Genomic DNA, 26,025 nt, shown 5'->3' with positions numbered 1-26,025 from the left:
CTATTAAAACATCAACTAATTATACGGGTTAGTTGAAATATTAATACATGTCCGACAAAGACGATATTGTATAATTATATTCAATATACATTTAATTAAATATAAAACGCTTATATTTAATTTTACGAATTAATCAAGTTAATTCGCTTAGTCCATGATATTTAATCCGTATTAAATATAATATCTCAACATCACATATTTTGACTAACTACTAGTCAAATAACTCGGACTAACTGGTTAGTCAAATTTGGCATCTACATGACTGTATTTTCATACTGTCACGTCTCTCGAACGTATCCTATAGGTGTGACTTTTAGGGACCAGTTGATCACCGCCATCTGTATGACAATAACGTCAAACTTTTCTAGCAAGCCAACCGTTATTGATAAACGTGGACCAACTGATAATAATACCAAAAGTATGCCCTTTGATCCTTTTAGAGGTTTATAAGTCCTTGCACTAACTGTTAAGGACACCAACCCCAACAGTGCCAATTCACTTTGTACAAGATTGATGATCTGAAATCCTCTTAACTCGTGCACCGGATCTGACACAACTTGATTGTTGGACATTTTCTCGATAACTGCTTTGATAGGCGACGAAGTGATCATCGCTATCCGACCATCTAAAGGGATTTTGATCTTTTGATGAAGCGTGGATGTCATAGCTTTAGACGCATGAATCCATGGCCTTCCTATAAGTATGTTAAAAGGCGCCTCGATGTCCACTATCAGAAAATTGACTTTTCTTTCGATTGATCCAGTGGCTATAGTAAGAGTGATGAGACCTATCACTTTGCGTCGCGTCCCATCATATGCACGGACACCTTGATTAGTTGGGGTCCAATCTGACTCTTTCATGCCTATCTTGTAAGCTGTTTTCAGTGGTATGATGTTGACTACGGAGCCATCGTCCACTAGTGTCATGGGTACATTATTTTTGCCACATTTGACAGTGATGTACAAGGCTAAATTATGAGTGACACCAAAACGTGGCAAATCTTCATCTTATAAAGTAACTAGGTTACTTAGCTTGATTAAGTCCTGGAGGACTAGGTTGACCACATCGTCTGGAGTAGAGTAGTGTTCTACGTTGAGTTTAGCCAATGCTTGCAGCAAAGCTTGGCGATGTGGGAATAAACTAACTACTAGTTGCCAGACTGAAAGATCATCGTTTGTCTTTTATAGTTGCTTCATTACGTCACTTTTTATCGAATCCTCATTGTTTTCTATTGGAGATGCGACATTCCCATTGGTAGTTGAATTATTTGTTTAAACTGGGGCGACATTTTGATATGGGCGACCAGATCGAGTTAGATGATCTATATCGAGATCTTCCAAAGGTTTGACCAAGGGATGTTCTTTGAGGTAAATATCTTCGTCTTCGTCGGCCCAAACACCATTGATAGTGTTGAGCTCTTTCAAGCATAGGATTTCGGATTCCAGATTGATAATCTGTTGAACCAAATCGTCAACTACTATGATGACTTCTTGGATTTTAGATTCGTAGGATAGGGTGACGGCCATTTGCATGGCTCTTTAAACTGAGATGTTTGACTTTCGCAGGGATGACACGACATCTTCCAGTTCAGCAACCTGTCTACTCACACTTCTTGCCCATACCACAAAATCTGCAATAGTTGGTGTGATGGTAGAGTAGGCTTCTCCATGGTCGACCATATTGATCTCATCTTCGATTGAAGAGATAAGGTTTGAGCAATCCAAAGTTGATTCCTCATCTTAGATCATTAAAATTCCAAGAGGATTCTTTGTGTTGTTAGGCTTACTCGCGGGAGGGATAAGCAAGCGTTCATCTTCAATCATGTCTTGGAGAGCATGCTTCAGCCTATAACAATTCTCCGTGTTGTGTCCTTTACCCTTATGATACTCACAATAAGCATTGTCATCCCAGAATTTAGACTTCTTTTCTGGGTCGGGTGTGGGTCCTATTGGTTGGATTCTACCTTGTTTCATTAGCCTTTTCAGCGCATTTGTATATGTGTCACCAATGTCGATGAACTTTCTTGGTGTATTGTTCTTCTTGCATAACTCGACGAGGTTGACATCATCGGTCTTACTAGTGGAACCGTAGGAACGACTTCCAGCTGATGCTGAACTTTGATATCAGTGTTTCATAGTTTTCGACATGAGTCCTTTGCGAATATCGTCTTCGATCATTGTACCTAACACCGTTTAATCTTTAAAAGACTTGATGTTTTGATACCCCAAGTGATTTGCATAGATAGGCCTTAGGTTGTCCACAAACTTCTCCATAAGAGTGGCCTCGTCTAGACGTTCAACAGGTTGAGTACTAGTCTTCCTCCACCTACTTAGAAAGTCAGTCAACCCTTCTTTTTCATTTTGGGTATGAACCTCTAGAGTGTGCAAGTTGACTTGATTCTCGGCATTTATCCGCGTATTGCTTAGTGAACTCCATGGATGCATAATCCCAAGTAGAAATTTTCTTGTGGTCTAGAGAGTATAACAATTTTTTGGGAATTGTGTCAAGAGATGAAGGAAAAATCCTTAAGAACATCTCTGGCTTGATTCCCTTTATAGACATGTAATCTTTGAAAGCACGAATACGGTTTAGAGGGTTTTCATGCCCCTTAAATTTTGGGATGTCAGTCATGTTGAAGTTGGTTGGCAGTTGGGCATTTACTGCTTCATACTTTCGGCTATTTTCCTTATAGATGTCGTCTCCCTTGAGATACATCAGTTGCTCTTCTAAGTACTAAAGACGCTTTTCAGCTACAATAAGGATAGGTGGAGAATTGTTTTCAGGTTTTCCGAAGGGTGGAGGATCATCGTGCAAAGGGATGTCAGGAATAGGACCCTCTGCAGGAGGAAGTCCAGCCTCCACGGCTACAATGCGACCTTTGATTGTTTGGAGACGAGCATAGGCGACGTGTTGACTGGCTTGGAGACAAAGTAGCGCGGCTAAAATTTGATTATTGTCATCACCATCGGGTTGACCCTGGACGCTTGCTGCACTTTCGTTTGTTCCGACCATCTTGGACTAAGGATAAGAACCAACGATGAATCAAGACATAATCGACTACTTTTCACACTTACTCGAACAAGAAACAACTCATGGACCGACTCCAAAGGGAAAGGACACGTGTGTCCTTTTGTGTCGTGCATTTTAAAAAAAATAAAAAGAAAAAAAAAAGAAATGTTGGCTTTGAAATGTTATCCTAGACAATCAATGTGTGTGATTGTAGTATTGTTGATTTTGAAATAATTTTTGGAAATGGTTGATTTTTGAAATTTTGATAAGGTTTCGACTTGATTTTATTGATTTTGAGCTTTTTAGGCCATTTTGAAAGATTTACATTTTTGTATTTTCAAGAAAGGTTTTGAAAATTTTGTCATAGTTTTGTTTAGAAAAGGTGATAACATACAAGTTACAAACACAAACATAGGCATTATAATGGCATGCTGAGTGGTTTTAGAAGGGTTTTGGTTTAAAAGGTGTCTTGCCATACCAAGCTATCGTACCCTAGTCTATGGACAGGTCCGTGCCAAACATGAATCGAGTTGGTTCCTAGTCCATTCGCTCGAGTAGTGAAAGCTCTTGATACAAACATGAGTAAGCATCGTGGTATGGATGACGTCAATAGATATCCATCTTTAGGCCTAAATAAAAATTTGCACCGTCCAGACGGGACGATTGGTCGAATTAATTGGTTTAAGCCCAGGAAGGCTGGCTAAAACGACCTAAGAAGGTCAAGTAACGAAAACTGACAACTGTCTCATATAAAATATTCCCTAATCTTGTTCAAGTTTCACCCTAGGTAACACTAGACTTAGTCTAAGTGTATCATCCCCAACGGAGTCGCCAAACTGTGGACACAGCCACCCGTGCCGCGCGCACCCGCGCATTGGTTTCGAGGCGTCAGCACTTCTCCCATGGAACTATGGCACGAGCCAAAGCACGTCATGGGCCGTTACCAATTTGTAAGGTGTTGAAACCGGTGAAAGGTTTGACAAGCCTGCAATTGTGGAGTCGCCACCAATTTTTATGGAAAATTGAAACCGTTCGAATACTTCGCTTCATGTCAAGACACAAAGTAGTGACATGAACACTAAGGAATCCGTTACCCTTACCATTTTATGTCTAGAATGACTCTCGTGATGCCAATGAACACGGATGTTCACATAGATCTTAAGTAGGGGGGGAGGATACGTATTAGGAAGCTCGTTTATTTGAACATCTAATCCCGCCCGCCTCGATAGCGGCCTTTACTAATGATCAGGGAAGTTGTTTATATTTGATATGTCGTCAGTTGTATGCATGCAATGCAACATCCAAGTTTTAATCCTAGCATGTAAAATTAGACTAAGTCGGTTAACAAGTAATTTAGCAATTAAATGGGCCGAAGTTGGATATAGAATTAATTATATGTGAAAGCCGGATAAATACATCATACAGAATAAACATGAATAAATTACAATAAATGAATTACAATGGATAATTTGAATTTACGTCATAAGTACGCATCAAAACGGAAGGGTTTGAAAAGAAAGTAAAAGAAACGAAGTTAAAATATGAAACTTCACCGAATTATTAGTGATAATACGAAATAATAGTCGATTAAAGCCTTAAACCAAAGCTACGTCTAAACGAGATGAGTTCAGAGGCAGAAACCACCTGCTGATTCCCTTAGAAGAGGCGCATCGAACCGAGCGTTTGTTCTTGAGTTGGGTTCTGACTGTGAAAGTCAGACTCGTTAAACCGTTATTGTTTGTTGGTTAATTAATGTTGATTATTGGTATATAACTCAAGTAGAAGTGATTTAATCATATTACATGCATATGAAACCGTCATAAAGCGATAAAACGGCGAATGAACGTAACTTTACAATGATAATTTACATGACGTCGGAAACAAAAAGGGGGGAATTTGAAGATGGATTAAGACGGAAACTGGAAAACAAAGATTGTGATGGAACAGAATGGAAATCATATATCAAATACGAATTCAAGGGACTTGATATGAACAAACCGAATCTCTTAAATCCGGGTTCGAATTTAATGACGAAAACCCACAAATATTAATTATAAGGGATTTAAGTCAGGAAAATTATTGGAAAGGGTTAATAAAATAATTTGGAAACTGAAACTATGAAAGATTTGGAGAAATAAAGAAGAAAACGAAAAAAGATGAAAACAAACAGTGGCACGAGGAAGAAGAAGAAGAGCAGCAACTGATAAGCAGGCCCTACAAAAGGCGCAGCAGATGCTATGACTATTCCAGAAGGCACATCAGTTGATGCGTTTCGTCTCGGCGTCATATCACTGCTCTCTCGACAAAAACAGTTTTAAAGCGTGGTTTTGAAAACGGTTTTGAGCATAATTATGATATAAATCCGTACATTAGTTAATACAAAATAAAATACAATAAAGAAAATTAGGATTACACCCTCAGATTTACATGTTTGATGAAGCGAGATTAACTAAGTTGTCGTTTAGTGATTGCTCGACTTGATGTAATATGAAAGTACTCTCTTAAGAGGATTTAGAATAAATTGATTGAGTTGATTAAAGTGTAGTGGTCAAGTGGGTCAGTCTATGCAACATGACTGGTACTCACAATGATTTGAGCATATGTGGTCGAGTAGAGCAAGAACGTAGGTGTCGAAAAGCAAGAGCGCGGTCTTAGAATACAAAGGGAGAAGAGAAGGGCGGACACTCGCGTGAAAAATATGTGAGGCGGAGGCCTCTATTTATACTAATCACGTGAAAGAATTTAGGTAAACGTAGGATTAGGAAAGAAATCCGGAGGAAATCTGAAAACTGGAGAAAAAGCAGCCCAGAAAGAGGCGCAACAGGAACTGCGATCCTTCCAAGAGGCGCAGCTCCTGCTGCGTTCTCTCTTGGGCAGTTTCCTCCTCAGCAAGGAAGATTTCTGTGGTTCTATTTAGGAATTAGGGAAGTTGTATGCTTCCTTCTTACGCAAGGTAGATATTTTTGTGATAAAAGATTAAATTTCGGAATAATACTCCGGAAAATTCTAGAATATTCCGACTCGGTTTTAAACGGTTCTAGAAAATGGAAGCGGTTTTTTACCCGGACTCCAAATGTACTCTAATTACTGTCAAAACGACCGTATCAATGCATAGATGACGAACATGAGGTTGTCTCGACTATTTCATCTATCACGTGTCAACGAACTTACGAAATGTCATAAATCACTGTGCGTGATTAAACATGCGGCCCAATCATCACTGGGTGGTTGGCGGGAGGTGCAGAAACGAGGTGTCTACACCCACCAAGGATCTTACTATCGTGACCAAGCTCCTCGATCTTCCTCCCGAAGCCAAGACTTACCCCTCCCTCCTTGCATCGCAGCCCTCAGGCTCCTCCTCTCATCCACTCAGGGTGGACGAAGAAGAAAAACACCAGAAAGCACACTAAGAAGAAAAGGAAGCAGCTTCCTCCAACTTAGAAAAGGACCCTGAGACATAAATGTCGATGTCATCTAGTGAGGCTTTTGCTCTTTGTTTTTCCTTCTGTCTGTTGGGATTGCCCTATACCATGTAACTGGTGTGATGGCCATTTTCTTAGGTGTAATTTATGCATGTGAGATGTTTAGTGTCTTAAGTGTTGGTTGAGTAAGTAAGTTGGTTGTGTTGAGTTGTTCGTGACTTGGAAGGGAGTTGTGGTTGATGGTCAGTTCGTGAAGTAGAAAATGATGATTATTCGACATGGGAAGTGGGTAGTATGTTGGGTATGACTATAACAGTTCTCAGCAGGTTAAGTGTGTTAGTTGTCTTGACTTAGCATACACCTTTGGTTGCCAGAGATGATGAGTTGAACTTCGGGGACGAAGTTCTTTTAAAGGGGGAAAGGTTGTAATACCCGCCCCGTTAGGGACCCGTTGACTAGCCATTGGCCGACCTTAGACACTTGGTAGACCCATGAGAACCTTTCACACAAACGGACTTAGTACTTAATGACCTTTTGACGTGGGAACTCGATCTAGCATAGGCTACTCGATCGAGTAGTCTAGGGACTCAATCGAGTAGAGGCCACTCGTTCGAGTAACTCCCATACTCAATCGAGTATTGTGGTTCCATCGGTAATTTATAAATCGTGAAGTCGTAAACCCCCCAAATCATTTTCTTTTTATTTCTTTTTAAACCTAATCGGCGACACTTCTCTCCTTTACCAAACTTCAACCCTTGATATTTCCTTTACACTTGGAGACACCATGGGGATGGATACTTGAGTCGGGTAGCGGTCTTGTCGCCGGAATGCCGATCACAGGTAACTCATCATCATCATACGTTGGTTGTTTGTGGTTATGTTTGCAAGTAATAGGGTTTTCCCTACTGGTTGTGATAGCTGTTAATGAAGGTTGTCTTATCGTCAAATGGTCTTATGCGGTGTTGCAGCTAATTGGTAAAGGTAGGTTTTCTTACTCAGTACTTTTGATTGTTATTTTTTATGGTGTATAGTATTGTTGATTGTGTGATAGTAATGTTGTGTTTGTATACGGGTTGCGTCCCTGGCTGAGTGGAGTCATCTCGGGAATGGCTTCACGCCCTTGATTCGCCCTTTGTGGTTTCCGCCACAAGAGGGATGTGCACATTAATGGACATGGGTTATGCGCTTGATGGAGATCATCGAGGCTTAGGTGGGAAAGGATGCGGTCCCCCACTAGCGGCGTGGAATATCTGTTGTGATGGATATTCTGGCAAGACTTTACCTTCGGGTTAGTCGGATATTCATGGTTGATTGGAGTTGGACATGGCTGTGTCTATGTTATATCTCGTGTTATCTGTTGTTCTTCAGTTACTGACCTTGTGTGATGTTGTTTGTCTTTCTTTCTTGTTATGTGTCTGCCGTGATCTATTATGGTGAGCAGTAAATTTTAGTGGGTGTTGATAAGTGGAGCTTAGCTGGGTGTTTTGGAGGGACGAGTCTATCACTGAGTCCTGGCATGGATAGTATCACCGTAGTTGTTATTTTATCCATTGTAGCTTTCTTTTATTTTGAGTTGAAACATGTAATCAATTATAATAGTTCTGTTATTGACGTTATGATATTTACTATTCCTCGGTCAACCGAGATGGTAATGCCCTTATCTGCTGGGGAAAGTCTTATTAAGGCTCCTTGGTAGATGGAGTTATTACAAATAAACCTGTTCAAGAAGTTGTGGACATCGGCCCACCTGCGAGCCCACTTCGATCCGTGGACATGCAGCGGTCCTTTGAAAGCCACGCTCGGCGGCGTAAAAATGCTTTCGACCGGATCGTTTTAGATCGGTCGGTTTCGTCTCGGTAAGGGTCTCGAAACGATTAGAGATGTTTGGAGTCGCCACCAAGCATTTGTGGGATGCTTGGAACTCATTCGAATCCACTTTATACCTCGGTCAAATGAAGCACAAAGCAGGGTTTGACATAGGTACTAAATATAAGTAATCGTCCCTCTTTAGCATCTTATCTCTAGAATGACTCTCGTACGCCCTGGATAAGGTCGTCCACTATCCAAAGTTTCCGAGTAAGAGGTGAAGGTACGTATTGGGAAGCCCTTTAATCAGACACCCAATCCCGCCATGGTAGCGCCTCTCTCTTGATCGATCTTGGTTGGTTGAATGCAAAAGTTGATAAAACGGTTTAAATGCATGAATGCGCATCCAATAATTTAAACCTAACATGCGAGAGCTTTCTAAGTCGGTTGATTTAATCCAAGTATCAAGTATAAGATGTCAAGTTGGATTTATGGTTGATTTGCATGCAAGACGGAAATTAAACATCCATTTACCAAATTAGGTTTATGGTGCATAACGTGATCCATTTATCTTAGTAAGGCATTTTGCAAATATGATTTTGAATGAGCAAATAGCCATCTGATCCGTCCTATATCCGGGCTAACCGGAGTCGTGATCGTCCTAGACTAATGCTGGAAAGGGAACAGGCCCTTTACTAGGCGGCTACATGAGGCGCGAGCCAGCCGGCCGTGTAAGGGGACCTCCCCTGGTTTTGGAAATGAGAAATGAAGAGCCTATTTAGGCACGGGTCAACCAACAGTTGTATGTCGTGTCCTCACCGTTTGGAAAACGTTGTAAAACGAGTTGAAAAGGGGTATTTGAACCCGATTTGGTTTGAAAGAGTCGTTTAGACCACATATATTGATTTGAGGAACGAGACTCGAATAATCATCATTATTTTGATAATATTCGGTGTCGGGTTCGACTTGACGAGCTTGACATGAATAGTTTTGAAAATAATTATGAACTAATTGTTTTAAGTTCATTTGAATATAATTAGTCGATACTCATCATCGTACCCGGGTTAAAATCCAGCATGGTATGTAGAACCAAGGATGACTTTGTGTTGATGACTAATATGTTTATTTCGAAAATGTAAAGAAATGATGAAAGGCTTTAAAATACCTCCCAAAATGTAAAGAAATGAAATAAAAAGGCTTTAAACACCTTTTAAATGTCATTAACCAAATATTATCACCGATACACGGATTTTGACGTCATGGTATGAGGAACCAAGGGTCAAAAATATTTTATGGTTAAAACAAATAAAATAAAATAAAAAGGTTCGAAAATACTTGAAATGGTAAAAACCGATCACAAATATGAAAATGGATTAAAGGGGAAAGACGAGAACAAACACGGTTGAGTTCTGACCTGGGCACCCCATTGAGGCGCGAGCCTATGTGCACAATAAAGGGATTCTGCCTCAGACCAAAACTCAGTTTTGGCTCGTCTATCCCATGTTTTGGATCGTGTTATGCATGTTTTAGTCATGAAACAAATAAAAACATGATTAAAGAAGGATTTTTACACCCTCATACTTACATGTTTGGTTATGGCGAGTGACCGACGTAAGTGTAACTACTCGTTTGGTCGGAAAAAACTCGGTTTAAAACCGTTTTGGTAAGTAAAAAGAGCGTTTTAAGATTAGTGACGGTGTAGAGGTCAAAGTGGTCGGTCAAGTGATTTAATGCACGATGACAGTACCAAACAATGTGTAAGGCTTGTATTTACGATCGGTAGGTCGTAAATACGCGTCGGATTGTGACTTAAGAAGTCGTGTCGAGAATTTTAAGGGAGAAAAAAGGGGGCGGACACTCGCGTCAGTTCTCAAATGGGGGCATTTGAGGGGTATTTATTGGAAAATTAGTGGTTGTGTGAGTTTTGAGCGACGTGGCCACCTGGGCTGCTCAAAGAGGCGCGAGCCACGTCGCGGGTCTTCGAGTTATCTTGTCGCTTTCAAACAAATGCAATCATGATTTGTTCTATCCTAGGATTTGTAGTCACATGTTTGGTACTTAACTATTCATGAATCCGGGAAATCTTAGTATAGAAGGCTTTGAATTTTTTTTTTGTGGTTGACTCGGTTTGACTCGTTGTTGGAGTCGGGATTTGAATTTTTAAGTCGATTTTTGGTCCGGTGTCGGTTTTGACTCTAGTTAGTGTCATTGCGACCCCGTCGTCGTGCATTAAACACTCCGGGTACTTTTGAAGAGTTTTGAAATGTTTTATTTTCGAAATCGTTTTAAGTTTTCCGACGTAAAGTTGTACACAAACTGTCGATCAAACGCCGCGATTCCAAAGCATGTTATAGTCCGATAATCATCGGGTGTTTGTTAGAGTCTCAGCAGATACTGGGTATCTACAGAGCCCCCGCTTTGACTGAGGCTTGGAAAGGGCGAAAATCAAAGTGGAGCCCCCAGGTCAATCGAAGATTACAACCTGGAGACCCAAGCGACGTCGAGGCGGCACGAAAGGATTCGGGCCAAGGACCTGCCGTTGGGAAGGGCGACGCCAAGGCGACTCGAGAGTACGAGTCAAGGACCTGTCGTCGGGAACATTTTAGAGTCTGTCGACTGTCCGTGCAGGTTGTTTAAAGTCCGTTAGACTACGTACAAAGGCTCGCCAGCCATGAGAAGGAGCCATACCTGAGGCATCTTCGGATACGTTCTTGCATGTTTGCGGACAAAGGCTCGCCAGCTGTGGTGCGTATGTGAGGAGGGCTCGCCAGTCGCGATGCATAGTAAGGCTCATCCGCCATGGTGCATATTTGAGGAGGGCTCGCCAGTCGCAGTGCGTTGTAAGGCTCGCCAGCCATAGGGCGTATATGAGGAGGGCTCGCCAGCCGCGATGCGTAGTAAGCCTCGCCAGCCACGGTGCGTAGTAAGGCTCGCCAGCCATGGGCGTATATGAGGAGGGCTCGCCAGCCGCGATGTGTTATAAGGCTCGCAAGCCATGGGGCGTACATGAGGAGGGCTCACCAGCCGTGGTGCGTTGTAAGGCTCGCCAGCTATGGGGCGTATATGAGGAGGGCTCGCCAGCCGCGATGCATTGTAAGGCTCGCCAGCCATGGGGCATACATGAGGAGGGCTCGCCAGCCGCGGTGCGTTGTAAGGCTCGCCAGCCGCGGTGCGTATATGAGGAGGGCTCGCCAGCCGCGATGCGTTCTAAGGCTCGCCAGCCATGGGGCGTACATGAGGAGGGCTTGCCAGCCGCGATGCGTTACAAGGATTGCCAGCCATAGGGCGTACATGATGAGGGCTCGCCAGCCACAGTGCATTGTAAGGTTTGCTAGCCATGGTGCGTACGTGAGGAGGGCTCGCCAGCCGCGGTGCGTAGTAAGGCTCGCCAGCCATGGTGCGTACATGAGGAGGGCTCGCCAGCCGCGATGCCTAGTAAGGCTCGCCAGCCATACGGCGTATATGAGGAGGGCTCGCCAGCCGCGATGCTTAGTAAGGCTCGCCAGCCATGGTGCGTACTTGAGGAGGGCTCGCCAGCCGCGGTGCGTAGTAAGGCTCGCCAGCCATGGTGCGTACATGAGGAGGGCTCGCCAGCCGCGATGCGTAGTAAGGCTCCCCAGCCATAGGGCGGTTGGTTAATGGACCATGAGAATAGCCGCGTTAAATGGGCTTATTTTGAAAGTAGAGAACTCATGATGCCGCCGTGGAAATAGTGAATTCGAATTTTCACTATCACTGTTTTTGAAATAAGCGGGTTTCGCGAGGAAGCCCCCTGTTGGCATTTGAAGAAATAGTGAATTTGAATCTTCACTACTCGTTTTTGAATTTGAAGTGGCGGTTTATATGACGCAGTCTGTTTGGATTTTTGAAGGAAATAGCAAATTTTAAATTTCGCTATTACGTTTGAAGTGACGGTTTATGTGCCGCCATTGACATGTGAAGGAAATAGTGAATTTGGAATCTTCACTATTACGTTTGAAGTGACGGTTTATGTGCCGCCATTGACATGTGAAGGAAATAGTGAATTTTGATCTTCACTATTACGTTTGAAGTGACGGTTTATGTGCTGCCGTTGACATGTGTGGTGAAAATAGTGGACTTGAATTTCCAACTATTATTTTGAAAATGACGGTTTTAATTACCGCCCTCTGAAATTTGAAGAAATAGTGATTTTTGAATCTTCACTATCATTTTGAAAATTGAAAATTGAAGAAATAGTGAATTTTGAATTTTCACCATTATTTTTGAAATTCGACGGTTTTAATTACCGTCGTTGAAATTTGAAGAAATAGCGAATTTTGAATTTTCACTATTGTTTGGAAATTTGGCGGTTTTGATCGCCGTTCGTTTGAAATTTTCGAAGGAAAATAGTGAATTTTGATTTCACTATTTGCTTTTGTATTTGAAAAATGACGGTCTTTAATATCGTCATCGAAAACTTGAAGTTTATTATGGGAAATTGGGCCAAAGCCCAAAATTCGCTGAAAGAGCATGGAACGCCTGATTGAGGCACGAGCACCCTGGCGAACTAAGGGAGCTTCCCTATTTTTCTGTAAAAGACGCGAGGTTGGTCCGCATACCAACCCTATTCATTTCGTCTTCAACCTTCGACACAAACACAAAAATCCGCCATTGTTGGACCTTTGCTTGCTTCCATTCGTGCTATCAACAATAGTGTCATCTCAAGATATGTATTTCCTCTTGAATCCATTTGAATTTGTTGGTCTTTAGCTAAATTGAATTAGGGCAAGAATTTTACCCTAGAAAATCGATTTGGGCATTTTTGATTGAGCCCATTTCGAGTGAAATTGATGATTGCATTAGGTTAGAAACTTGTTTAGGAGTATAGGGGTGCTTTTAGTTTGCATTTTGGTCCCCGTTCCCGCTCCCTATGCTCGAAAAAACATGAGTGAGGTGGAGAAACCGTCTCATCTCACAATGCCAAGTTTATTTGTCTGGGTAGTGGGTCTCACTAGGTTGCATTGTAGTCGGGAAAGACCGTATTTGCCATTATGGACCTTTGTTGGGTATTGTGGGCAAAATTGGAATTTTTGCCTTTAGTGACGGTCTTATGTCTGACAGAATAAGCATCTGTTTGAGCTTGAATTGAGTCAGTTTGCCTTGAAATGGACCCCATTGGTAGTTTAAGTTTCTTTGAGGCGTGATAAAATCACTTTTGCCTTTTTGCGGTCGTTTTTGAATTTTTGACTGGTTTGCGTTCAAATTGGCGTAGAAAAATTTCCCTGTCGCATTGGGAATGTGTTTTGGTTTGTTGGCGGACCTTGCGTGGGTCTTAGGGTGCCGTTGTTTTTTTGTGGTTGTTTTGACTCGTCATTTGCTTGAAAAGAAGGGCGAGTTGTTTCTTTTTGTGCGTTTTTTTGTGAATTGTTTTTGTTTGGCTGGGTTTGGGCGGGATTGCCCTTGTTTTGCTTTGCAGGTTGTTGTTTTTTTTTGGATTTGTCCATTTTACGCCGTCATAATGCCGAAATTTCGGCTGGCGTTCTTTGTTTATTTTTGATTGCAGGGGAGTGTTCGGGACCTATGGGGTCCGTCGTTGAGGCATTGGAGGAGGAGGATGATCCCGGAGGAGCTGCAGTGACCGAGGAGGCTGCTGGAGCCGAGGTGGTGTTGGAGGACGCTTCCGTAGAGGAGGAGCGGCGGCTGACATGGTCGGCTTGTCCTTTTCGTTGTGGATCATAGACAAGGTGGCTTATGACTGGGGGTCAACACCGGGGTGGTGCGCTGCATCATGGTTCTTAGCCTTCTTATCATCCAAAGTCTGCCAGACACTGTCTTCTTTTTTGTCGTGGAGCAGGAACGAGGTATTACCGTCATGGTAACCACCTCTGCTTCCGCTGTTGCTCCTTTGTTTCCTGTGTTGCTCCTTTTCTTTTTTGTTTGGAAGGATAGGGAGTGCTTAGTTCGGTAGGTGGCGGATAGCCCCCAGTTTGTTGTCTTAGGCCTGTGTCTGTATGATAAATGTCTATACTGGATCTTGTTTATATGGTCAGTCGTTTGTATCAAACGTGTGTCGATGTATTTTGCGTGAGGCGGTTTGTATATATGTGTTTTAGGATTGTGGCTCATTTTGTGATTTTTGGCTTCTTTTTTGTGTTGTGTTTCAGAGGAGCGCTGTCGGCTGTCAATTCTCCTTTTTGCTTTGCAATAGTTCTTGCATCGTTAGTGTAGAAAAACGGGCAACAGGTAGCACATATGCATAAACGTAAACACGTAAAAAGCATTTGATTGAAAAACAAAATTTAACCAAGATGACTTGAAGTTAAAATTTGAAATTTGAAATGATATTTGAAAATTCCGCGACAAGTCGTCACGTTTATATATCAAAAGGAATTAATTTAAAAATTGAGCAATTAACTCATGTCGTGAATTAAATTGCATCGAAATTATTGAAAATGATTTGTGACTCGAAAAGATTCAAACTCAAACCGTCAGGATGAATTTTAGAAAAGATTTTTGCGAGTGTATTTGATTTTTGTGAGATCAAGACTCGAATTTGTGAGTGCTTGAAATTTTGAGGAAAACTGACGTCGTGTTATCAATTTTCGTTTTTGTTTTGTTGGAAAATTGCGAAAAAGCTAAAAATTTTAGGAATTTTGACTGACATGGAAACGATCCGTCGCGGATTAGGGCGACTAGCCCTTCCCCCCTTTAAAAAAAGAAAGAAAAATCCGTATGTTTAAAGCTGCGTTATGGAAACCATGTCGGATTTCGTAAAACACGAAAACAAGGAAATGTGAGTGTGAGGAAACACAAAATGTCTTCGATCATCCCGAAGAGGCGCGAGCGTCCTGGCGGGAGGTTTGAGGTGTCAGGAGAAAATACAACTTGAAAGAGACAAGTCAAAAGCGGGAATCCTGGGGAAGGCCTAAAGAGGCGCGAACAGCCTGGCGATGGGAGCCGGCTCTCCCCTTTTTTCTGAAAAACGCGCTGATCATTTTTTTATAAATAGTGTTGTTTGCGCTTCATTGTTTCATCATCGGAAACACAAAAACATCTCCACAAAAATATTTCATGGATGCTTTTGAGAATGCATTGCGACAATGGAGCCGGAATTTGTCGCCTCCCGAAAAATATCAACTCATTTGTATGGGAGTTGGTCAATTGTTGGTGCTCCGTCAAGTTAAGGTGCAATCCTCATTTCTCGAAGCATGTTCTCGGTTTTGGGATTCGAAACACCATGTCTTCGTTTTCCCGAAAGGTGAAATTTGTCCGCTTGTCGAAGAAGTTGGAGCCATTGGGGAGTGGCCGGGTTGTGTTTCGGTGCTTCCTCCAACTCGGTTGTGCTACAAGGAGAAATTCCGTTCCATGTTGGGTTTATCGACAAGTCAAGTCAACTTTATTCTTGCTCCACATGGTGTGGATATGTTGGCTCTTATCAACATCTTTTCAAACCGATAAGATGCCAATGTTTCGGAGGTGGCTAGGAGAAGGGCTCTTGCCTTTTTCCTTGTCCATGTGTACCTCTTTGTTGATGTTTTGAAGGAGGGGCCAAAATGCTATGGTAGCATGACCCTAGTTCATGTGGCTGAGCAAATGGAGCATGGTAGAGATCTATCATGGTTGGTGCTTGGCGAGATCATCCAAGCCTTGGACAAGGAAGGCTCTTGTGGGGAAGTTCCTTCATTCGGATCTCCAAGGATCCTCCAAGTGTGGCTATTGGAGAGGCTAAGGTATGTAGAGCCTCCGGTTGATTCTTCTTCTTATTCCTTCCGTCACCTTACCATGAGTAAGAAATTGTACTCGGATAGTTTTGCTTCTACCGCGGCTTATTGGGCCGCAAGATTGGCGGAGGAGGGTGGTCCTCACATCCGTTGGGTGGTGCCATGGTGGCACTTGAGGTCCTTCACGGGGTTGCCCGCCTCGGGTGCTAGTCCTCGTTCTTTGCTGGTGGTGGGTTTGAAGGTTGTATCCTTCATTTATCCCGAAAGGCTCATAAGGCAAATGGGGCGTCAACAAAAGGTGCCCGCTCAAGATACTCTTGTCCAAGAGAATGTTTTCTGGAACTCCGAGCTTGTGGAGGCTTTCGAAAGATGGTGGGCCACTCGGCCGCTTTGGGAGGTACCAAACCCCGTTGCCACGACATGGGTGACTCCCACTTATGTCGAGTGGTCACGTGCTCCGTCCTTGGAAGAGAGGTCCAAATTCCGTAAGGACGAGGTTGTCGACTTGAAGTATCGAGAGGTTGGCAAGGCCAACCATGCCTTCTTTGAGGAGTATGTTGATGGAGCTAGCCCCGATGTGATGAGGCCACCAAAGAGGAGAAGCTCGGGTCCGAAGAACATGGTGGGCCGTGCATTGGCTCGTTTTGGGTCGAACATGGGGTCTTGTGCTGGACCGGAGGCCGTCGTCGCCTTAGATCCGTTGAGGATCCGTTCGGAGGAGGAAGTCCATGCTAGGCGGGTCAACAAGAAGAACAAGGGGAAGATGTACCCCCGAGGGAAAAGGCAAGGGTAGAATGGAAGAGTGAAGACCTCCATTATCCACTTTATTATTATGTTGTATTAGTGTTGTGAGTTTTTATTATGTTGTACTAGCTAGTTATTGTGTGTTTTGTGCTAGTTTTATTATGTGAGGTGTTTTAGTTGACACCTTAGCTTTGAGAAGTTGTAAACTCATCGAGCTTTATTTGTTGTTGAAATTGTAATCCCTCCCATTATTAATTAAATAAGAGGATTACTCGTGTCGAAAATTGTGAACGCTTGTTTCTTCCATCCATTTTATAAAGGTAATTCGATTTGAATCGTCCTAAACATTTGCACTTAGGAAATGGGGTTTTTGTGGGAAGGGAGAAAGGCTTATTTTTGTATTTTGTGGGAAAGAGAATGTTTTTCCCTTTTCTCCTTTTTTTGATGGGGATGTTTTTTTGTATGTGGGGGTTTTTGTTATATGGGGATGGTTGTTTTTTTATTATGGGGATGGTTGTATCCTTCTTGTGTAAGAAAGGACTGCCTACGTATTCACCTGAAGAGGTAAAATCAAACCATGACCGTAGTTCGAAATGTTTTGTGAATTTGATTGGGTGTTGTGGTTGTATCCCTCAGGTATAAGAGGGACTGCCTACGTATCCACCTGAAGAGTTGAAATCAAACAATTCTCGTAGTTCAGGGGTTTTTTGTTTTAGTGCAAATGGATGTTGCCTTTGACAGATCAAAGGACCTTTGAAACGGGCAAGGTGCCGCAACTTAGACTCTATAAAACATGCAATTTCAAATCAGAACGCGTTGAGGAACTTGACTTGAAAAGGGTTGATGTGTTTGCTAGTTGTAGAACTAGGCTAGGTCGTTGGTTGCTATGGTTCAAGGGTAGTATTTCTTGAGTTGGTCTAGGTTGGTCGGGTTTGTAAAATCCTCCCCATCTAGGTCACTCAGTCTCATTGCGCCCCCCGAAAGTATTTTCTTGACCAGGTATGGCCCGGCCCCATCGGGTTTGAATTTTCCCCTCGGATCGACGGGTAACGGTGCTCGAACTGACTTGAGGACCAAGTCGCCCTCCTGGATGTTCCTGGGTTTGACCTTTGAAGAGTCTATCACACCCGAAATACTCGAGAGGGGGGGTGAATTGAGTATTTAAAATTTATGCCTACTTTTTATTTTATATCAAGGTAATTAATTACTTAAAGTTTATTGATTAAACTTTAACTAATTAACTAAATGATTATGAACGTAATGAAATGACTGAAATGAAAACTGCAAGGACACACGATATTAGAAGTGGTTCAGCTTCACACGTCGAAGCCTACGTCCACTATTCTCGATTAATAATTTTAGTACCTTACTCCGGATTACAAAATTATCAACCCAACTCGTATAGTTAACTCTAACTATAACTCAATTTGAATATCACTAGATATTCGATTTTGACTATCTTAAGTTACTAAGAAAGCACTTGATTGTTCTTCTAGGTGTTCACACAACTGAACGAGTAAGAAACAATATGAAATACTATTATCTTATGACGTAACCTTAAGAAAGATAAGCAAATTAAAGAGCACGACTTTTCGTAATATTTCCAAAAGCAAAACAATAAAACAATTAAAAATTGAACTCAAATATGTTTGCAAGGATTGTTGTATTTCGAAAAGCTTGTGTTGAATAAGGAATGATCAAGTGTATTTATAGTAGAGGAGAGAACTAGGGTTTGCACGAAACCCTAGGATGCCGTGAGATAGGCGGCCAGATTTGCAAGAGATAATTCCTTATCTCTTTCCTAATTTAATCCAAGATTTTATAGTTTAGGTAAATAAGATAAAAGTGAATCTTATTTGTTTTCTAAAACTATATCTTTAAGATGTTTAGATAAGTAAACAAATCAAATCATATATTATTAAGATAGGAAAATATCTTATTTAAATATAAGCTAGATTTGATTAGATAGGTTACTTATACACAACAACTCACACGCCCCAACGGTTTACAGCCCACGGCCGAAACCCTAGGCCCGTGCTTATCTCGGATAAAAATCTCTCTTCTTGGATTAGGGTTGGGTTAAATAAACTAGCAAACCCTAGGTAGCATGACGACCCATAAGTCGTTTTACTAACCAATAGAGATATTCAAGTTATCCATTATAACAACCCATATATAAACTCTACTATAGATACAAATGATTTCGAAATATGTTTAAAGAATTTTGAAAAATGATTTTAAAACTATTAAAATCGTGCTATTAAAATGCTACCTAAAGTTATAGTAGAAACGGCTATAACTTTAAGTTTGGTGAGTAAAGTTATAGGTGAAATAGCTATAACTTTACCTTCCCAATATTCTTATCTTAAGATACCGTCATTAGATGAAGACCTATACTAACTAATCTTCCTGGAGATCTTCAGTGATAGGATCTTCTTTTTATCTTGACCAAAAGCTCTTCATCTTGAGCTTTGTTAAAGATTTGATCTAGCCTTTTGCTTGAGTGATCATCATACTTGAAACTTGTTACAGTTACTATGACGCTTTAAGAATCTTGAATGTTATAGCTCAAGCTACTATAAAATTACTTGAATGATGCCTCACAAATCTTCAATGTTATAGCCGAGAATGCTATAACATTACTTGCTAAAATTGTAAACCTAAGTTAATCTAACAAAGACTAAACAAACGATTACGAGCAAGAGTTTATATAAAACGAGGCACACACTTGTCATTATCAAAACTTAATCATATATCTATATGGTCCAACAACCTTCTTGTTGAATGCCCGGTGTATACGTTGTTGGTATAGTTGGACATTGTGCAAGGCGTAGAGTCGTCGTTCGTCTAGAAGAGTGAGTTGTTCGTACCTTCGATGGGTCCATTCCGCCTCAGGGACTTGACTCTCTAGTAGGATGCATAGAGAAGGGACCTCTAATTCTACCGGTTGAACCGTCTCCATACTGTATGCTAGGTAGAAGGGTGTGGCGCCCGTTGGTGTTCGAATGGAGGTTCGGTATCCCCAGAGTGCAAATGGGAGTTTGCTCGGCCAATCGCGGTAGTTGTCTTACATTTTCTTGATAATGGTGACGATAGTTTTGTTAGCTGCCTCCACCGCTCCGTTAGTTTGGGGACGGTAGGGGGAAGATCGATGTCGTTTGATCTTGTATTTGTCCAGCAAGGCCTGAGTTTCCGCCCGGAAGTGAGAGCCTTGATCGCTGATGATTTCATGGGGTACCCCATATCAGCAGATGATGTTGTTTTGGATGAACTTGGCCACTTATTTGGCGGTCAAGACTTCATATAACTGCGCTTCCACCCATTTGGTGAAGTAGTCGATGGCGACAAGGACGAAACAATGCCCCTTGGTGCCTATCGGGTTAACTTTCCCGATGATGTCGATGCCCCAGGTTGAGAAAGGCCAGGGTGACGTCATGGTGTATAAAAGGGATGGTGGTATGTGTTGTATGTTGGCGAAAATTTGGCAATTGTGGCAATGTTTGACGTAGTTATGGCAATCAGCTTCCATGGTGGTCCAGTAGTAACCTAGCCGCATGATTTTCCGGGTAAGCATCATTGCGCTCATGTGGGGGCCACATTCTCCGTCGTGAACCTCTCCCATGACTTTTTTGGCTTTGTGATGGTCAATGCAAAGGAGGAGAATTCCTTGGGGTGTTCTTTTGTATAGTTGATTTTGGTTTATCACGAATTGTGATGCAAGTAAACGGATGGTTCTTTGTCCTCTTGGGTCAAAGGTAGGAGGGAATTCGTTTTTGGTTTTGTAGTTGAGGATGGGTTGGTACCAAGGTTCATCATGGCTTTCCTCGTCGTTGTTGATGGCATAAATGTGAGCTGGCTCGCTCCTTCTCTCGACACATAGGGGCATCGATGTCATGTCGTCAGGTATGTTGACGAGCGCGGCAAGTTTCGCTAGGGCATCAGCAAATTGATTTTCCTCTCATGGCAAGTGGAAGTAGTCGACTTGGTCGAAGAACTCGGCCTCATGATTGATCTTCGCTCGGTAGGGAGCTAAGCTGTCACTTCGGATTTTCCATGATCCGGACACCTGATCGATGATGAGCAAGGAATCGCCATGGACCCTCAGTCTCTTGATGCCAAGTGTGATGGCTGCTTATAGGTCGATGAGACATGCTTCATATTCAGCGGCGTTGTGGGTGGCGGCAAAGTCTAGCTTGACCGAGATCGGAACATGTTCTCCCTCTGGTGATATTAGAAGGATCCCTACCCCGAAGCCTCATAGATTAGATGCACCGTCAAAGTATAGGTCCCATGCGTCGGAATCGGCACAAAGGATGTCTTCGTCAGGAAGTGACCATGTGTCGGTCGTTGGATCCTCGTTGACGGGATTCTCTGCTAGGAAATCGGCGACTGCTCTACCCTTGATAACCTTGAGGGGTACAAATTTGAGATCAAACTCGGACAGCATGAGTGTCAACCTAGACAGCCTTCCGTTTAGTACGGGTTTTTCGAAGATGTATTTGATCGGGTCCATCTTGGAGTAGATGTGGACCGTGTAGCTGAGCATGTAATGTCGCGGCTTCTTTGTTGACCATACTAGGGCAAGGCATGTCTTTTCCAGTTGGGTGTACCTTGTCTCGTACTCAATGAATTTTTTGTTGATGTAATAGATGGCTCGTTCTTCGCCGTCGACTGTTTGTGCTAGCATAGCTCCCATGGCTGTGTTGGTAACAGTCAGGTACAGGGATACAGGGAACCCCGGTTGAGGCGGCATGAGGACAGGAGGTTTGGATAGGATTTCCTTTATCCTGTCGAAGGCCTTTTGACAATCGTCGTCCCAATCAGTGTGATCGGAGGCGCGAAGCTTCTTGAATATTGGTTCACAAATCATGGTGAGCTTGGCAATGAAGCGGCTGATGTATTGGACCTGACTGAGAAATCCCCGAATCTCCTTCTCGTTCCTAGGCCGAGGCATTTGCTGAAGGGCTTTGATTTTCGTTGGATCAATCTCAATGCCTCTTTTACTGACAACATGTCCCAAGAGTTTTCCGGAGGTGACCCCGAATGCACACTTCTGAGGATTTAGTCTTATGTTATATTTCCGCAGACGAGCGAAGAATTTTCGAAGGGCGTTGATGTGGCCGTCCCGTTCTCTCGATTTGACAATCATGTCATCGACATATACCTCTACCTCCTTGTGCATCATATCATGTAGGAGAGTGGTAGCGGTTCTTTGATAGGTAGCTCCGGCGTTGATGAGGCCGAAAGGCATGACCGTGTAGCAGTATGTACCCCACTGTGTAGTGAATGCAGTCTTGTGCATGTCTTCCTCAGCCATTTTAATCTGGTTGTACCCAGCATACCCGTCCATGAATGATAGGAGAGCATGTTCGGTAGTATTGTCCATCAGAATGTCAACATGGGGCAAAGGGAAGTCGTCCTTTGGACTAGCCTTGTTCAGATCCCTGAAGTCGACGCAAACCCGAATTCTCCCGTCTTTCTTCGGTACAGGCACGATGTTGGCCACCCAGTCAGAGTATTCAGACACTTTGATGAATCCAGCCTTGAACTGTTTGTCCACCTCTTCCTTGATTTTCAAGGCCCATTCAGGATGCATCCGGCGTAGCTTTTGCTTCACGGGTTTAGCTCCGGGCTTAATGGGTATCCGGTGCTCCTCAATCTCTCTGTCAATCCCAGGCATATCTCTGTAGGACTAGGCAAATACATCCTTGTATTCGTGGAGGAGATCAATGAACTGTTGTTATTCCGAGGGGTCCAGGGTTGTCCCTATCCTAAGTTCTTGAGGTGTATTATCGGTTCCTATGTTAATAGGTTCAGTCTCCTCAATGATGGGGGTTATGGTTTCCCGTTTGTCAAGTTCTTTGGCTAAGTGAGGGGGGTAGTCACTCAAGTCAAATTCCTCATAGTCATTCAGAATTGCATTGTAGTTAAATTAAGACGAGTCATAAGCAAACTTAGCGTTCCTTAAGTTGACACGAGCGAAAAGCTCGGAGAGGACAGACATCTCGTGGTCAGTAAGAGGTGACACAGCAGAGGAGGTGGCCCCTGGAACAGGCTCCAGGTTGTCACCTTTCATGGGAGTGGAGGTGACCCTAGTAGACTCAGCCTCTGAATCAGTCACGACTTTGTGATAAAACAGTGGGAAGGGAACCTTGACTGGGACATCAGGAGTGTTAGGAGCTATGATAGACTCTGACTCCGACTCAGACTCAAATTCAGATTCTTCTTCACTTCCCTCCTTGAACATAGGGCCTTCTCCAGTTGTGATCTTGAGAATGTGGCCTTGGCGATCAGTCCACTTCACGGTCTTCCTCCAGCCTTGCGTAGCTTTCTCCGGGTCAATGTTGGAGGCAAGGTGGTTGGGTCAAATTGATTGTCCTTCAGGGCGATGTTGATAATGTCCTCATAGTCGAGGTGCTTGATGTTATCTTCTCCAAAGAGGAGTGCGACCGCTTGTCCGTCGAGGCATGACGACGGCTTAGACTCGGTTGATGCAGTTTCGGTGTTGTCAGGGATGAAGTAGCAGTCCTGGAAGACTTCCACACTCGGGTACCTAGCCTTAACCACAGAGTCATATATCGGCTCCGGAAAGCCATGGTAGAGCTCTGATTCTCCCTCGGGGACAAAGTATCCGTTGAGAGTGAGATGATAGGGATGGAGGATAACCCCATACTTCTTGCGCTATCGAACTAGGAGGTTCATTTCCTGGATATCTTCATCGGTAGGCTCATATCCCAGTCCGAAGGGAATGTTGGGGACCTTAGCCTGTTTCAAGGGAGATAAGGTGTTCTTCAGTGGATTGAGGGGTAAACCCGGGAAGTAACCCTGGCGCATCAGGATGCGGCTGACTGTGAGGTTGTTAAACGGGTCACAATCAAAGGGTGTTAATTCGTCAGTTATGGCATTCACGGCTTGGAATCCCCACATTTCATTATCATCTTCCTCAATGGTTTGGGAGGCTACTCCCTTTCTCATGACAGCTTTGATCGGGGGCGGCAGGAATTGTGATCGTTTTCCCGTTGAAGGGGACCCTAATTTTCTGGTAGAGAGTTGAGGTAATCGCCTTGACGGCGTGAATCCAGGGACGTCCCAGGAGCATATTGAAGGAGGCGTCGATGTTGACCACCTGAAAACTGGTTTGCCTTTCCAGTGGTCCGGTTGCGACAGTCAGAGTGATAAGCCCTGCGACCTTGCGACGAGTGCCGTCATAGGCGCGTACTCCTTGGTTTGTCGGGACCAATTCGGCTTCCTTAATACCTAGCTTGTGAGAAGTCTTGAGGGGAATGACATTCGCCGCGGACCCGTCATCTACAAGGACCATGGGTACATTCTTCTTGAGACATTGTACGGTAATGTACAGGGCAAGGTTATGGTTGGCTCCGAACGGAGGGATATCTTCGTCGGAGAAGACGAATGGGTTGTTAAAGTCGGGGGCGTCCCTCGTCATATGTGCCACTATTTCTTCAGGGGAAGAGGTGGAGGGCACAGTTAATTTTCCCAAAGTCTGTAGCAAAGCCTGTCGATGCTCAAAGGATGTTGCGATCAGTTTCCAGATTGAGATCTCGGCTTTTGCCTTCTGAAGCTGCTTGAGGATCGAATTCTTAGGAGCTTTTGGTTGAGTGTCCGCGTCCGGGACAACTTGGTCATTCGTTGTTGGAACAACCGTTGGACTGTTCCGGGTCCGATAGGGGCGTCCGGACCGGGTAAGGTGACCGATCTCTTTCGCCCATTTCTCTTTCCCTGGGACAATATAGACATCCTCAACATCATCTCTCCAGATGCCATTAATTTCAGGATCTCGAAGGCACCTTGGAGGGGTATTCCTTGGTGGGCAGTTTTTGTGAGGGATATTTTTGTGAGGGTAATTTTTGTGAGGGTAGTTTTTGTGAGGTTGATTATTGTGAGGGTGATTATTGTGAGGTGCATGCCAGAATGGTCGCGGGAGCAATCTGTCCTGGTGAGGATAGTTTTGGGCGCTCGGGGGACTCTCCCACGAGCGTGGTGGTGGAGGATCGAAGATAAGTCGGCGGTAGGCATCGTCAAGTCGGGTGATCCTCTCGGAGAGGCTGGCTATGGCTTCCTCAACCTGTTGGAACATGGTGAGAATAGTTGCGGCACTGAACACAAATACCCCGTCCGAGGGATCTTTCCCCAAGGTGTTCACCTCGTCATCAACTGGTAGGATGAGGTGTGAGCAGTCCAGAGTTGGCTCATCGTTGGAGATAGCGTGGATTCCAAGAGGATTTGTTTTGTTGTTTGGCTTAGACGGCGGGGGTAAAGGCAAATCCCCTTTTTTAATCATGTCTTGGATGATGTGTTTGAGTTTGAAGCAGGTTTCTGTATCATGCCCTTTCCCTTGATGGTACTGACAGTAGGCATGGGGGTTCCAGAAGCGGGATTTCTTAGCATCGGTCGGATCCGGGGTGGGTCCGATTGGTTGTAACTTTCCCTGGTCCATGGGCCTCTTCAGGGCACTTGCATAAGTTGACCTTATATTAGTGAACTCTCCCTGGGGGCGCTCAGCTCTCTTAGCGGATGGTTCAATGAGGTTGACTTCATCCATTTTGTTCGTTTGGCCGTAAGGGCGAGACCCGGTTGAGGTGGATCCTTGGTAGCCTCTGCCAGTAGTCTTGGCCAAGACACCCTTCCGGAGGTCATCTTCAATGCGTGTCCCCAGAATTTGAAGATCCTGGAAGGTCTTAATATTCTGATACCTCAGTAAGTTGGCATACACTGGGCGGAGATTGTTGACGAACTTTTCCACCAAAGTTGATTCACTCGGCTTGCTGACCAGCGGGTTAAGAACTCGGCAAACCCCTCCTTGTCGTTCTGGGTTAGGACCTCAAGGGTACGAGTATTGGCTTGGATTTCAAAATTGTCGGCGTATTGTTTGGCGAATTCAACTGCGACTTCATCCCAAGTAGTAAGGTTTTTCGGATCAAGGGAGTAGTACCACTGACGAGGGATCGGTTCCAAAGAGGACGGAAAGATCCAGGTGAAAAGCTCATGTTTGACCCCTTTAGTGGCCATGTAGTCTTTGAAGGCACGGATATGATTGAGCGGGTCCTCCACTCCTTTGAACTTAGGTACATCAGTTAGGGTAAAGTTGTCAGGTAATTGATCCCCAACAGGTTCGAACCTTCGGTTGTTCTTGAAAGATCATAGATCCATATTAGACTCTCTAATAAAATAAATTTATCTCATAAATTGTTGTTTATGTGATTTATGTAACATGCATGCTAATATGAAAGCATAAAAAACAAAGTATAAGGAAAAACAATTTCCTTACATTGAATATGAGGTAAAATGGGCACAAATTAGTTCTCCTTACTAATTTGTTCTTGAGCTAAAATAATGTGGAT

Source organism: Silene latifolia, chromosome 7 (assembly GCF_048544455.1).
Source record: "Silene latifolia isolate original U9 population chromosome 7, ASM4854445v1, whole genome shotgun sequence".
NCBI classification, from domain to species: Eukaryota; Viridiplantae; Streptophyta; class Magnoliopsida; order Caryophyllales; family Caryophyllaceae; genus Silene; species Silene latifolia.
This window is presented reverse-complemented; position numbering follows the sequence as displayed.